This window comes from Talpa europaea (assembly GCF_964194135.1).
Source record: "Talpa europaea genome assembly, chromosome: 10".
Classification (NCBI taxonomy): Eukaryota; Metazoa; Chordata; class Mammalia; order Eulipotyphla; family Talpidae; genus Talpa; species Talpa europaea.
In genome coordinates, this window is record NC_140077.1 from 967,590 (window position 1) to 972,677 (window position 5,088).

At 64.9% G+C, this 5,088-nt stretch overlaps 1 long non-coding RNA gene across 1 annotated transcript; it reads left to right on the top strand.

Annotated features, from left to right (window-relative positions):
• Positions 1 to 274: 274 nt before the first annotated feature.
• On the top strand, positions 275 to 2,610 carry LOC311179013. The gene is made up of 3 exons (XR_014617085.1): positions 275 to 350; positions 448 to 510; positions 2,598 to 2,610. It is a non-coding gene; the product is annotated as an uncharacterized lncRNA (long non-coding RNA).
• The last annotated feature ends 2,478 nt before the right edge of the window (positions 2,611 to 5,088 follow it).

Here is a 5,088-nt window from a genome sequence, read left to right on the forward strand (position 1 = left end):
TAAGTAAGTCAGCGCCAGCAGTGGTGAGGCTGAGTGCAGCCGATGGCGGTTACCCCTGCACGACAAGCGTGGCGTCGCCTCCTCGACGCCCCACGAGCTCCCGGCCCCACGGGGTCTGTGTTGGCAGCTGAAGTTTTCGGGAGAAAACGCGATCAGCCTGCAGGCGCGTCACACGGTCTCAGGTGAGGCTCTGTCTCTTCCAGAAGCGGGCCTGCCGGCGGGTGGAGCCACCCACACCTGAGCGGGCCGGCCCCCCGGGGAAGGCGGGCGTCCTGGCGTCCTGGAGCCCCGAGGAGCGCGGCCCCCCTGCCCCGAGGCCGGAGGGCGGCCAGGGCCGACTCAGCGCTGCGGTAGGTACCTGCCCCGACCAGCCAGGACCGCGCGCAGGGGTCATACGGGTGGTGTCGCGGCCTCGTCCTGAGCATCTGCCCTGTGGTTTGTTCTCAGGCCCCTCAGCCCGGCGGACGGAGCTCGGCCCAGCCCTGCCCGAGGTGCGCTGCGGGGGAGTCTGTAAGTACCTCGGCTTCTTGCCCTCACGTGAAACGTAGTCCGTGGCGCGAGGCCAGGACACGCCGTTGTGTCTCCAAGGGTCCGGGCGGGGAGGAGTAGGCCTGGGGGGTCCTGCTTGCTCGTGTCTGCTGGGGTGCAGGCGCCTTGCTCCTGGCTTCACTCGGAAGCAGAAAGTCTTGGGACCTGAGGCTGGGTGCAGGGTGGGGGCGCCCCCGCAAGGGTGGCTGGCGTCACGAGGGCACCTTGGCGAAGCACCTGACCTTTGCTGACCATCCACTTGGGAGCCACCTTGCTGTCCCAGCTTGCCTGCATGCTACCCTGAACGTCCCGCGAGCCGCGGCTGCGCCACCGGCCCCAGTCCAGGGGTGGGCGTCGTCAGGGCCGGGCCTTCTGTGCCGGCCACAGGGTGACGCCGCGGGTGGGTCGTCGTGCGCAGCGCAGCTCACAGCTCTCGCGTGGAGATTGTCCTGAGAACCAGGGGAGATGCCTTTCTGATAACCTCTAATTCTTGTGGGTTTTCAGTTTTAAATTTGGAATCCTAATATCGCAATAAAAAATAGAATTGTGTTCACTTTCCGCGTAGAAACCGGGGGTGAGATTGCCCCTGGGGGTTTTAGAGAAACGTGTTGCTGGTTTTGATAAACAGAAGGTTGAGTCCACTGTGTGGTGGGCGCCGCGGTGGTAGGCGGTGACTTGTTTTCATCCCAGACCTGAGCGGGGTCGCAGTCGCAGGGAGAGCCTCCGATGAGCGCCTGTGGTGCGAGAACAAAGCTTAGGGTCAGACCCCCTCGGGGAAAGCTGGAGCGCCCCGGGTTCTGTGCCTCTGTGGTAGGGTCTGAATGCTGCGCCCTGACTGCCAGGGCCTCCACCCGCGTGCCTGGGTGCTTCCTGGGTGCTGCTTGGGTGCTGCCTGGGTGCTGCAGTGGGGCTGGCCGCGTGGCGAGTGGAGCGACCGCGCCTGCTGTCCTGCGCCCGGCCGCGGGGCGCGGCGGTGCTGGGGTCTCTGGGTGCCCAGAGGCTGGTTCTGGCGTGAAATGGCCCCAAGGGAAAGGATTTGGCCTAAGCAGCTGACGGGATGGTCTTGCTCTGTTCACACGCACCTGCTGGGCCAGGGCTTCCCCCCTGGCGGCCCGGCTCGCCTCCGCTTCCTGTCGCGGGAAATGGATCCGAGAGCAGAAAACCTGTATTGACACGTAAACGCCTCGCTTCTTCCTCGACGCGATGCGCTTTCCATCTAAATTTCAGAGACTGACTTTAAAAGGCAGTTTCCCTGTATTTGTAGTTACTCTCAATAAAATTTCACCCAGGCTGGGGTGATTTAATATTTACACCCACTGTTTCTGGAAGTCTTATGTAAAGAGAGATTGAAATGCGGCGTGCGGAGTCGCGCCTCCTGATATTTGAACAGCCCGGCTGCATATATATCTTCTTTTTCTAATAATATGGCCAGTTCCTCCCCTAAGCTTTTAAAATCAGGAGACGCTATTTTTGTATTCTAGAACATCAGAAGGTTCAGTGTTAAATAAAAAGCAAATAGTATTTTTAGAAGCAGGAGATCCCGGGGAGTGGCGCTGCGCCGCGGGCCTCTGGCGGCAGCTCGTCCAATTTGAGAAGACTTCATCAGGGCGGGCGCGCCACCCCGGCCTGCCCCGGACTAGGGCAGCGCCTGCCCGCGAGGCTCGGGAGCAGGGACTTCCCCGGCCCCTCGACGCCCCGACTGTGTGTGTGCGCGTGTGCGCGTGTGTAAGGACAGCAGACAGGAGCGTGAACCCTCCATTATCTGAAATCGTGAAAGAGCCAGAAGTTCACTGTGCAGACAAGCATCTAATGTGTTGGGATGGGGGTAAGGAGAGAGGAAACCCCAGGCTGGACGCGGGGAAAGACAGGATCCGTGAATTACAAGACGGGGCCACCCGGGGCGCGTCGGGAGGTGACGCGGGCAGGTGTGACGCGCGCCCCTGCCGGCCCCGTGCTCACGCGGGAGCGAGCCTCGCCCGCAGGTGCTGCCCGGGCCCGACGTGCGGGGCGGCCCGGGGTGCTCCCCACCGGGAGGGTCCATTCCCATTCTCTGCTGCTTTCTCCTCTAGGGACACTTCAGCCACACCGAGGCTCTCTAGAAGCCGCGTGCTGGGAAACGAAGCCGCAGCTGTGGTCTGGAGCCCTCCCGGCGACGAAGGTGGCTCCTGACGGCGGCCGCTGCCCAGCTGTCCGGTGGCAGGGACCAGCGCGCAGGTCGTCCCGTCCTCGGCCAGACCCAGCGGGAGCCTGGCGCTTTGGGACGCCGCCGCTGCCCTCGCCACCTGCGCAGCGGCTCGCTCGGGGCGGTCAGCGCGTGCCCTGAGGACGCCGGGCCGCACCCGCCTGTCCCTCGGTCCACTCCAGGCCCCGCGCAGCTGCTCCGGGGTGAGCCAGGGCTGCCTGCATCCTCTTTTCAATAAAAAGAATATTTTTATATTGAAAATGCTCTATCATCTTACGCTGAATTTTGCTAAGTGCCGTGTTCAGTCTGTCCCGGGCCTGTAAGGACCCTTTTCTGTTAAAATGGAAATTCTCACTCTGTGTGGTCGCTGTGCGTCTGCCTGTGGCCGGCTCTGAGCGCTGCTGCCACGCCCGGGCACCTCGTGGGCAAGCCCGACCCGTCGCCCACGGAGCTTTGCTCAGGGCCCCCCGGGCTGGGTCCCCTGACCGCCGCCGTGCTCGGCGTCCTGGGAGCCGGCGTTCAGGTCCGTCAGCGCAGGGGCGTCGAGGGTGTGCAGCGGCTAGTGCTTGCTCTCTCCGAGATGGGGTGCGCACCTTCATTTTCCCAAGAAATGAAAATTCCTCACCCCACGAGTCTGTGCTCTCTCCCCCGTCCACGCGGGGGGCAGGTGTTCTGTCGCCGGGGTCTCGCTGCGGGCCCAGCTGCTGCCCGCCGCTCGGGAGCTTGCCTGTGGGGCAGAGCCCGGTGGTGCTGGCCAGGCCTCCCGGCGGGGCCTCCGCTCCCCACGGGCAGCCTCCAAGTCGTCGGGCGTCCTGGGCGTGGGCGCCGGCTGGGCCAGGGGGTCGGCGGGGGGCTGTGCGCTGCTGGGCGGGCCGAGAGCCCAAAATGGGATCATGGCTCTAGGCCGCGGGCTTTGTTTTCCCGTCAGAAGAGGAGAAGGTCCCGGTGCCGGGGAGACCGACGGGGCGGCGGCTCTGCCCTCAGCCCGGCTCCTCTCGGTCCCCGTGTGCCCTCGTCCGTCCTCAGGGCGGGGGCAAAAATGCCAACACGTGCCGTAGTCATTTTCCACCGTGTGTGCGGTTTCGAGACTGACAAATCAAAACCCTCTTTCCAGAAAGCCCGATCCGGGGCAGGTTCAGGAGGCAGCCAGCGCCATGGAATGGCCGCCCCTTCCCAGCACCCTCCCGTCCACGTGGGCTTGGCCCTAGAGCCACACCGACTAAAGCAAAGTGGGGGGCGAGTGAAAATGAAACACGGTCTCTGCCGCCCGCCACTCCGAGGCGACCGAAGGCGGCATTTTGAGCGGCAGCCGCGCGAGCCCGCGGGACCATCTTCACGGGCCTTTCCACCGACCTCCGCCCAGCCCTGTCTGCCCACCCGCCCGCGCCCGTCACCCCGGCCCTCTGCTCCCCCCCCCCCCCCCCCCGGCACCACCAGTTTCTTCTCAGGGCCTAAGAGTCACTTCTGTTGTTTTCTCCGTCACAAACGCGCCTTTCGTGCTGCCGTCCCGGGCTCACTCGGGGAGCAGCGTCCCGGCGTGCACGGAGGTGGCGGCAGCACGGACGGGCTCGGCGCCCTGACCCGCGCCCCGGAAAGCCTTGAAATGGCGCCTGGTCTAGGATGCACCTCACAATGACACAAACAGTCCAGCCCCGTCACAGCACAGCCCCTCAGCTCTTGCCATCCCAGTGAGAAGTGGCCGCGCCCGCCGGCCGCGGGGGAGGCTGCGCGCTTGGGGGGGGGCAGGACACCGGGCAGGCGCAGGCGCAGGGGCACGCGCAGGGACACAGCCGTGGACAAGGTGCACACGCAGATGCACGCACCTGGCAGGGCAGTCACTGCCCCCCCCCCCCGCCGTGGAAAAGCACAGGGGCCCGAGACTAGGCTCTGGGGGTGCTGCGGCCCCTCGAGGCGCCCGGGGCCAGTGGAAGTGGCTCTGGTGTCCGGGGCTGGCGGCGCCTGGCGACTTGCAGGGGCAGCTTTGCTTATTTAATCGGAGCCTGCCCGGGCTCCCATCGGAGGGAGGCTTCCCCGCGAGACCACCGCTGTTTGATCTATTTTTGATTAAAACGTAAAAATTAAAAATTAAATCAAATGGTAGTCGAAGTCCTCGGGGAGAACACACTCGGGTTACGGAGATTCCCTGCAGTCACCTTGAGACTGTTCCCGGGCTGGCGCCTCTGCGGGGGTCCTTGCATGTCCCACCTAATTAAAGCGAGTCTTGGGGGGCAGCACCGAGTGCCTGGCTTCCCGCGTGTGGACGGCGGGGGCTGCACCCCGAGCAGGTGCCTGCGGAGTCACCGGCCGAGGGGCGGCCCCTGCCAGGCGCAGAGGAGGCCCGGGCCTGGCGGGCGCAGCTGGGCTCCTGGGAAAGCGCT